The following is a 10,000-nucleotide window of genomic DNA, read 5'->3' on the forward strand; positions in this document are numbered from 1 at the left end:
GCAGAGGAGCCATGTGTATCTAACAAACAATCACAAGATTTAGAAAGACAGCAGTGGAAATACTATTGCATAGAGGTCCATAAGCCTAAATTGTACTATGAGCTCTGCCACAAACTGGCTGCCCTGTCTTGAGCCAAATGCATCATCTCTCTGAATCCTTATTTGTGACATTTGATTAGTCAATTTTAAAATGGTTTCAACCAAAAGTATCATTAATCCATCACCTATTCCTTATCAAAAATTATACTCCTCCCAGTGGGAATTATTCAGTGGCTGCTACCTTTCTGATGTTACAGATGTTACAATATTGTAAGTGTGCCTATTAGAGGCAGGATGTTGGTGTATACCTTTAATCTTGGAGTGTTAGAGGTAAGGGAAAGCAGATCCCTGTAAGTTCAAGATCTGTCTACATAGCGATTTCTAGGGGAGCTGGTGCTGTACAGTGAGATCCTCTCTCCAAGGGCAGGTAAACAAACAGGACAGAATGACAAATATCAAAACCACAGAATTTAAAACTCTAAGACGCTTGCTAGGATGCCAAGGACATATAGTATCTGTGAGAAAATGTGCACATAGTGTGTCATCAGTTAAAATTTCTTCACATTCTCTGCTCATGTAGCTTTCTCTGGGAAGGCCTGATTGGTTCAGCCTCCTCATGGAGCCCCATGAAATAGCAGGATATTAAGTTCATGGTACGAACGAATTCAGATTCTGGCCCCAACATATACTATCTCTTTTATTAGCTTTGTGATTTTCAATATGTTACTTAATCTGTCTAAATTACCACAGTTCCTGTGTCAACAAAATGGAAAAACAGATTCTTGTAAGTTGAATAGAATAATTTTCACTAGGCACTGGGTAGATTTTTCAAAAGTCTTTCTTACTATATTTATAACTTACCTATTTAAGTTATACCCCAATGACTTGGTATTTCTATAAGAGCTAACATTTGATATGTAAATAAACAGAATAACCAATAAAAAATTTGATGAAAGATATACACCTTGATAAAGTCTTTTGCCAAATATAGAATAGATGTTTAGAATATTGCCTACTATAACTGACTACATTGCATTTGCCTTGGCTATAAGCTAGGTGGCTGCCATCTTGTATCTTGCTTCTTCCCAGTAAATGTTTTAGATCAACAAAGGTTTAAGTCCATTCAAGGTGACACTTAGCCAACAATAAATTAGCAAATTCTCCTGTCATTTTTTGTCTTAGAAAAACACGGATATGCAAGCGCAAACATTCCCACATCCATCCAGACCCACTATGTGCATGGAAGCATGAGTGTGTTCTTTAAAGGTGTGGTTATCTATAATGTCAGGACACATCTGTTCACTGTTCAGGTTGATTCACTCATGGTAGCAGCATTGATCCCCGTCCTTAGGCAAGCATCTTGGATAACTGTTCTTCTTAGAAAAGCTTACACTACTTATAGAAGAAAAAAATTTTAAGTGAGAAAGAACACTAGCCTTCACTATTCTAAACTAAAAATAACATGTCAGTACATAGCCAGTCATAATTTTTATGTATCAATGACAAATAATGCATAATGTCTCTATATCATGCCGATATTTAAACAGATTTGTAACGGTAGCAATGGCGCTCCCCCACATGACTGCAAATGCCTGTAATCTCTACTTTCAGAAGCCAGAAGCGGGTAGATATAGTTAGTTTCGAGCCTGAGGTACACAGTGAGACTCCTGTGTAAAAGTTATAGTACTAGTAACAGAAATAAACCATGAGGTCGGGAAGGGCTTGAAAGACAGGGATGCATCTGGGATGGGAGCTTAGGGAGTGTGGTGGATATGAAACAAAGACACAAAGTGAATTAAAAAAAAAAAACTCTTTATTAAACAGTTTAACAGGGAAGGATCTTAATGAGTGAGAGTTGAACTCTTTCATTTAATATCTACTACGTATCTTTTTACCTGGCGATAACATCTCTTTTAAGACATTTAAAGCTATTTGGCATCCTATGCTATCTAGTATTGAGTCTGTGCTCTGATGCTTTTGCTATTTCTACAGTGTGTTCTGTAGCAATGATAAAACACTGACTCTTTAGGCAGAAAAGTGCTCAAACCTGTGGCTGGCCACATCCACAGGAACGTGATTAGTTAGGCAAAGAGTACAGCAAACAGGTAAATGTTGACCAAATGTGCTTCATAAAAGCGGTACCCACTACTCTCACTGGAAATTTGCTCAGATCTCACTCTTGCCCTAACACTGGGGCTTGTTATTTAGAAAGAAATTCTTGTCACCTTCAGAGATGAAAGCTGCTACCTGGTTATAACTTTTAATTGGTGTTTATGTGCTGACTTGCTTGCTCCTCTGGGGAACTGCTTATGCCCTGTGTCCATTTTTCCACTAGGGCAGGCTTCCATATTTTATCTATGTTCTTCATTGAAAAGGGACGCATCCCTCAAGTGCTAAAGTCAGCCTGAATCCCATTATGATGCAAAGTAGTTGAAGGTGGTTAATGCTATTTACAAGTCATAGATCAGTTTTATTCCATCACGGAAATAAAAAGTTACATTCACAATTAAGTCTGCCTACTCAGTAGAACTCAGTCAAGTAAGACAAACACTCCTAAATTTTGACTCTAAAAACTGCTCACATTCTTAATGCTGCAAAACACTCTTCCAACCTCATTACAAAAGCACCTGATCCATTCCTATGTTCGCTTCATTTATTACCTGCCGTAAAGGGGCTGCATATCTTTAGCGTTGGTTATGCACAATTAGCACTTGGTGATTGTCTTGTCACTGTGGTCCTTACAAGACAAACTTCCTCAATGCAGGAAGTCAGCTCATCTTCATCAGTTAAGCAGAGCACACAGATGTGGTGACCTGAATACACAAGGTTTCAAGATAGGATAAGCTCCTCTTCCACTGACATCTGCTTTGGAGATGTATCCAACATGGCCACCTCCTGACAAAGGCTGTGCAAAGCCTTGTCATCTTTCCCAGAGAAATGGGAAGGAAAGAGATCATTCATACACATTTTCCCTAAAAGAAGCTTCATTCACATTTCAAATTATGGAATTACAGAAATGTATTAATTTTATTCAATACCTGCCTTAAATTTTGTTCTTAAATCTGTATTTATTTGTATGGATTTATTTATCTTTAGATTCCTAGAGATTGAACCCAGGGCCTTGTACATTCTGGACAGGCATTGTACCACTGAAACAACCCCATAGCCTTCCTCCTTTTTTTCCCTAGTGAGACAGGGAACACTAAGTTTTCCAGTCTAGTTATGAAATTCGTCTAACTTGAACTTAGGATCCTTCTGTCTCAGTCTCCAGAGTAGTAGGCATAACAAGGATGCTCTCCATGACTCATACACAGCACCCATATAGAACCAAGCTAGTGGTCACACACCTGCAACCTTGGGGCTGTGAAAGTGTATAGGTATAAAAAGGGTATAGAAGATCTGTGGAGCTGTCTGCCTCACTGAGAATGTGAACTGCAGATTCAGTGGTAGACTCATGAGGGCAAAGAAGGCCCAGCAAGATGACTGCGTAGAGAAGACACATGAACTGGAGTATGATCATTTGAATCCATAGTGTGGAAGGGAAGAACCAATCCCTCAAGTTGTTTTCTGATTGCTACATTTGCTGTGATGTTTGCACATTACCCCTGTCCTCTAAAGAAAGGGAAAAGGCAAACCCAATTATAAAAAGGATTTCCAATTTTGTTGAAATTGAAAGAGTGTCCCAAGGATTTCTTGATGATAATAATGATAACAATAAATGTCAGGAAGATTACTGTAGGACACCCAATGTCTATCTCCAGCCTCCATACATATTTATACATGAGTACTCCAACACATGCACATACACACAGGTTAATATCTATGGACATGAATGTGCACATACATCTATATGCACATGTATAAGCATGTACACATGCATACGCCACAGAGATGCAAAGCAGTAATAATCATATGAGCAGATCTCTGCCTCCTCAAGAAAAACATGGTTTAAAATATAGGCCTGGTATATAAACTATACAAATGTCTGCCTTTAAAAATAAAGACAACCAGGTTAAAATAATTCTAGAATTTATTTTCTAATGATTTTATTTTCATTTGAAAGTGAAAAAAAATCTCTACAGATAGCTTGATTTCTTAAAGGCTGAAAAGTTGTTCAACGGAAAATTAAATAATGACTTTGGAACAAAAGGAGAAAACTAATCTGCATGTTTGTAGTGAAATATCCCCAAACATATAAAAAATAACAATAAATAAATGTATATATATATATATATATATATATATATATATATATATATAAGATAATAAATGCTATTTCATTTTCTTTTGTGATATTTACTTTTAAAGCCATTACATGTAATGATTTTTAGGTGTGTGTGCATGCAGTGTGTGTTCTGAAGTAGAACAGCCTGTGGGAGTTGGTTCTCTCCCTCTTCTGCCCTTCAGTCCTGGGAATCAAACTCGGCGGGGTTGGGGGGGGGGGGCTGGCATGGCAGCAAGCACAGTGGCCCTCAGAGCTGAGCCTCTGGCTCAACATTTCCTTTTCTGTTTCAAGGACCAAAATGATAGTAGAAACTTCAGAAGTTGAGGTGAATAAAATCTAGTTTCTTTAGGAAACTCAGTGAGTTAACCACTCTGAGGGAGACCAGATACAGAGATTCACAGAAGAGCCTGATCAACTTAGAGCTACACTGAGGGAAGACACATCCATTGTTCAGGCTCAAGGAAACACCTTGGGATTGATGCGTTGAGTTTTCAGGAAAGAGTTCCTAGGGTACTGGTGGCTGGAGACAGAACTCAGTTGGTAAAATTCTTGCCAGGTGGGCATGAAGCCCTGCATTCCACCTCCAAAAGTAACATAACATAACATAACAAAACAAAAGCAGAGCAAACAAAAGCACCAGTGTGGCAAGTAATTGTTATCCCAGAGCTGGGAAGATGGACACAGACAGACTCCTGGACTCACTAGACAGTCAACCCAGCCAAACTACTGAGTCTCAGGTATCAATGAGACACTGTCTCAAGAAGATAGGTGGATGGCATTGGGGGAATGATGCTGGAGGTTGAAGCTGCCCTCCATACCAACAAACATTCATGTGCACCTACATAAACAACAACACACACACAGAGAACTAAATCTGTTAATTGAAATGGCAAATATAATTTAAATTTGTAGTTCATTACCTTTATTCATTATTTTTAATAAATTTTTTATAAACCCTCTTTTTATTAATTGTTGATATATAATTAAATACATATATCAATGTAATATATGATGTATAATGTATAATTATAATATATACTATATATTATGTATCATTTCATACCAAAAAAGCATAAAGGTTGTGTGTGCACACACACATACACACAATTCGCACACTACATATAAACATGTACTGAACAGTAGACATGCTAACATAAAGTTAGGGAGAGCCCAGAAGGCCTCAGTCAGATACAAAGAACTACTAGTAACTGAGGAATGCTTAGACCAAGAGAGATGCTCTTTCCCTAGGATGAGCACATCAGATACTTGGCTATCCAGCACCAAAGGTCAGCCCTGAAAACAAACACATAGCATTGTATAGACACAGCAGATTGCCAAAAAAATTTAAGTACCCTGTCCAAGTTAGAAAATGGTCAACTCAAGATTTCAACAAAGCCAGTCAAGGTTTTACTCTCTAGAGCAAAGCAATTTCACAAGAGTATTTTGTTTTCTGACTAAGTCTACACAAGTATAAATAGATTCTGCAGAGTTGACTTTGAGTAATTTATAGCAAGATCTGGACCATGGATAGCAATTCCTTGGTGCTGAAGGGATGCTAGAGTATGAACTATGCAATGACAATTGGACTGTCAATGGGGAAAAGACTGGAAATTTGTTCATGACTGTAGGGACCCAGAGCCTGCCTTCAACTACAGAATACTGCACTGCCGAGTGTTCTGTCCTTCAGTGACCATGAGTGGGAAAGTAGAGGTGACGGGAATACATACCAGATTTCCCCTTCTTTTTAAACTATTCTAAAAACAGGAAAGAGTTATAATTGGACATCTCTGATCTTAGAGAAATAAAACGAGCAAGCTATCATTCTCGTTTCTTCAACGCGTATTACATGTGGAGGCTTCATAGAACAGAGTTTGGCAGCCCGCTCTGACTGATGGCGTGGAAAGTTTCAAGAGGTTGTGAAAATGTTTCAAATACATCACGTGGAATTTTGAAAGAATTAGTAAAAAATATAAAAGGGAAGACAGCTCTAAGATCCCTGTTTTAGAACAAAAGTATATTGATTACAGTTCATTCTTATTCTCAGGACTCAAAAACCATTTGAAGTCACCTAGACTCATCCTCAGCTGGAAATTAACTGTATTCTTAATTTCAACATATGAATATTAGATTACCTAATAACCTAATTGCATTTTTCTTTTTTAGTAATTTATGAATAAGAATAGATCTAGCAGAGCTGACCACACCACAAACAATTAGGACTAAATTACAAGGGAGATGATAAATGTTTTTGTACAAGTTTTAGCCAGACCTTTTAATACACTTACAGCACATTTTTACTGCTCGCCATGTTCAAAGTGTTTTTCCCTATTAATGTTGAACCTTATAAGAAACACGTTACATTAGAAATGAGCCTTTCCTAACAAAATTACAGTTAATAATTCTTTTGTTAAGCATTTAATACCTACATTGTTATTCATCTCTAATTTTTCATATCTACACATGGAAGCGTAGGTAAATGTTTGAGACAGTGAATTACGTGTTCATCTGTGCATGGGTGTGTGCACACGAACGCTTGTGTGTGGATGTGAGGACGGATATACGTGTGAACATGCAGGTGGAGACCAGAGACTGACATCCAGTGTCTTCTGTAGTCACATTCCCGCCACTCTATTTTTTTCAGATAAATCTTTCACTGAACCTTAAGCCCATCGGTTCAGTAAAAGTGACGACCAGCAAACCTCAAGGATCCCCTTGTCTCATTGTCTTAGCCTCCCCAGTTCTGGGGTTATAAGTAAACATTTCCATGCAAGACTGTTTCTGTGCTGGGACTTGAACTCAGATCCTTTCTCTTGTGTGGCAAGCACTTACCACCTCCACAGCCCCTATGTGGGACAATGGTGGCCTTAACTGAGCAGCCATGGTCTTCTGACCATCGCTGCCAACATTTTTCACCCTGTTTTGTAAGTCAGGTGTGACTGTGAGACTTTTAAACCATGCTCTCTACAATGTTTACCTTTACAGGCAGATGAAAATTACATAAAATATGTTTCCCCACTTGCCAAGTTAGTTGTGTAACATCTAAGAAAGAAATATTTTAATGTATGTACCGTTGTTTTTAGACAGCTCACCACTCAGCTCTGTGTACTAGTATAGGATATGTCACATACATCCCATCAAAGGCTTACAATAAGCACACAAGGGGATACAGTAATCTGATTGGTCCCTGCAACAGCAGCATTCAGGAGGCTCAGGCATGGTGGATTTAAATGTAAGGCCATGGTGGGCTTCCAACTGACCCGAAGACTAGTTTAAGCCTACGCAGCAGAGGCTCTATTTCTAGAAAACAAAACCTGGTAAACAAACAAATTTATCTTCATTCTTCCCATTACCCTGACCAGGATGAAAGAACAGGTCAGGGACCCACAGAGAGCTGAAGAGCCTTTGGTTTACCATATGCGTTCAAGCTGTGGAAACCCTGACGGGTGCTGGACATTCTTGTCAGAGCCTATACTGACTTACTAGATTGGATGCAAGGAACAGTGTGATGACCTTACATATGTGCTTAGCGGCTGAGTACTTTCTAAAAGGTGACAGTTTCATGCATTCATGATTGGCTTCCATCCTTCACTAAATCCTACAAATGGGGTGACTAGTAACATAGAAGGAAAAGCTGAAGCTGTGTCCTCTAGGTCACCAGTGGCAGGCTGGAATCTGAGTCCTATCTGTAGCAGCTCCATTTTCTCCTCCCCTCTACTGTCCACGGTGACCTTCCTCTAGTTGTGCACTGCCTTCATCTCCCTTACAGAGAACTCAAGTATGAAAATGGTGGCGCGTGCGCGCATGTGTGTGTGTGTGTGTGTGTGTGTGTGTGTGTGTGTGTGTGTGTGTGTGTGTGTGTGTGAACCAGCTGCATGACAGACACAAAACCTGAAGCCAGGTCCCCAGAACGACTGCTTCTATCTCTTACTCACCGTGACAACTCCAACCTACCTCACAAAAGAAAATACTCTGGCTTCCAGGAAGGACTCTGAGCAGAGCATGGAAGGGTACCACAGGAGAGGATGCTATGACACACTCCCATCTCTGTACATGATGGCTCGCAGAATTTGGGCGCCCGATAAGAAATTAAACAAAAGTAAGAGATAACAAACATGGAAAAATATATCCAGATAAATTGCTTTGCAGGAAAACCAACTCAGTGGCAGCAAAAACACAGGAGTGCTTTATGGCATACATTTATTCATATAAATTTCATTATTAACGAGCTGCGGTTAATTTCAACAGTAATATAAACTGATTGTCTTGAACCCTAATTAAATATGTCATAAATGCTATCTCACTTAATATTACATAAAAGATAAAAGTCAAATTTGGGCTCCTACGGATTATCCAAATAAAGGAATATTTCATTTATTCCATATGTTTTCATGGTTGCATTAGCTGCATAAACCAACTTATTAAACATTGCTGTTTAAATGCAGTATTTGAAGCATACAGGGTAAAGCTAGCAAAAAGGGAAAAAGGAAAAATATATTCAAAGTCCCAAACTTAAATATGTGTCTTGTCCAGTAGGTGCAGCTGCAAACAAATCCAGGATTTCGAGACCAGAGCTGAGCATCTACTTTAAACCAACATCAGCAGGCAGTAATCCTGGGGAAAAAGCAAATTCCACAAATAAACAGACCAATTTTCCTTTAAGAGGAGAGCTAATTCTTTTCAATCTACTTTTTTTATTACACTATTTTCCCCTCTATCTACTTAGCTGGTATAAGGATAAATTTCCAAAGCTATCTGAATGGAAAATAAATAGATTCACTGTTTGTCTAGAATTCCAATCTTTGCAAATGTAAATCAGTCCAAGTGCCCCTCATTTAAACCTTCAACTTTACTGAGCATTAAAGGGTGGCTTCCACTACGCAATTTAATCTATTCACCAAGATTTAAGCCAGAGCATCATTCTGAATTGACTATCTGATAAAGAATGACCACCACCAAAGGTCACAGAGGTCAAACTTGAAAATTACAAAGAGTTGTTCTTCATCCACTCTACTAAACATTTCTGTTTGAACATTAAACATTAAACTGTTACAATTATATATATATATATATATATATATATATATATATATATATATATATATATATGTTTGTATGTATACATACACACACACACACACATCTGGCCAGAGTTACTTGATTTTTAAATGTACTAGAAACAGCACAAGCATCCATTTCTGACCTTAATTGTGCCTGTAGATTTACCCACTCGGAAACTATATAAAAAGAATACCTATTACAAACATTACAGTCTTGCACGTTAAACAATGCTTTATAAACTAAAATGCATAATTAGCTGCGGGGAGAGGGTTTTATTTATCATGTCAATATTAAGAAGTGAGTCCAGGTTGCCCTCTTTGGTTTAATGAGGAGCATTCCAGGTAGTGATGTCTACTATTTTGTAACTGGGGAATCTGTGGCAGAGGAAGATAGCTCTGGTTCAGGCTTACACTTGTGCCTGTCACTGAACAGCAGGCCCTTTCAAATTACTAAAACTCAGTCTGGTTTTAGTAACAGAATGGAAGGAAGCCTGACATAGAAAACGTTAAAATGGGTGATTTCCTAATTCTCTGGGTCACTGTAGTGTCTTTTTTTTTTTTTAAGTGAACAATGAACCAGTATATAATCATTCATGTTCCTGACCATTAAGAATTGACATCATTTTTAACTTTTAATTTTACTTTTCTGGGGGTGTATTTTCTTCTTGCCAGTGTGGTA

General features: G+C 38.2%; 1 protein-coding gene across 2 annotated transcripts in view; it reads left to right on the forward strand.

Annotated features, from left to right (window-relative positions):
* The window catches only part of LMO3 (LIM domain only 3), a gene marked incomplete at both ends in the record, with an annotated part of 58,444 nt that overhangs the window by 47,998 nt on the left and 446 nt on the right, over nt 1-10,000 (forward strand). The window lies entirely within an intron of this gene.

This window comes from Micromys minutus (genome assembly GCF_963924665.1).
Source record: "Micromys minutus genome assembly, chromosome: 3".
Taxonomy (NCBI): domain Eukaryota; kingdom Metazoa; phylum Chordata; class Mammalia; order Rodentia; family Muridae; genus Micromys; species Micromys minutus.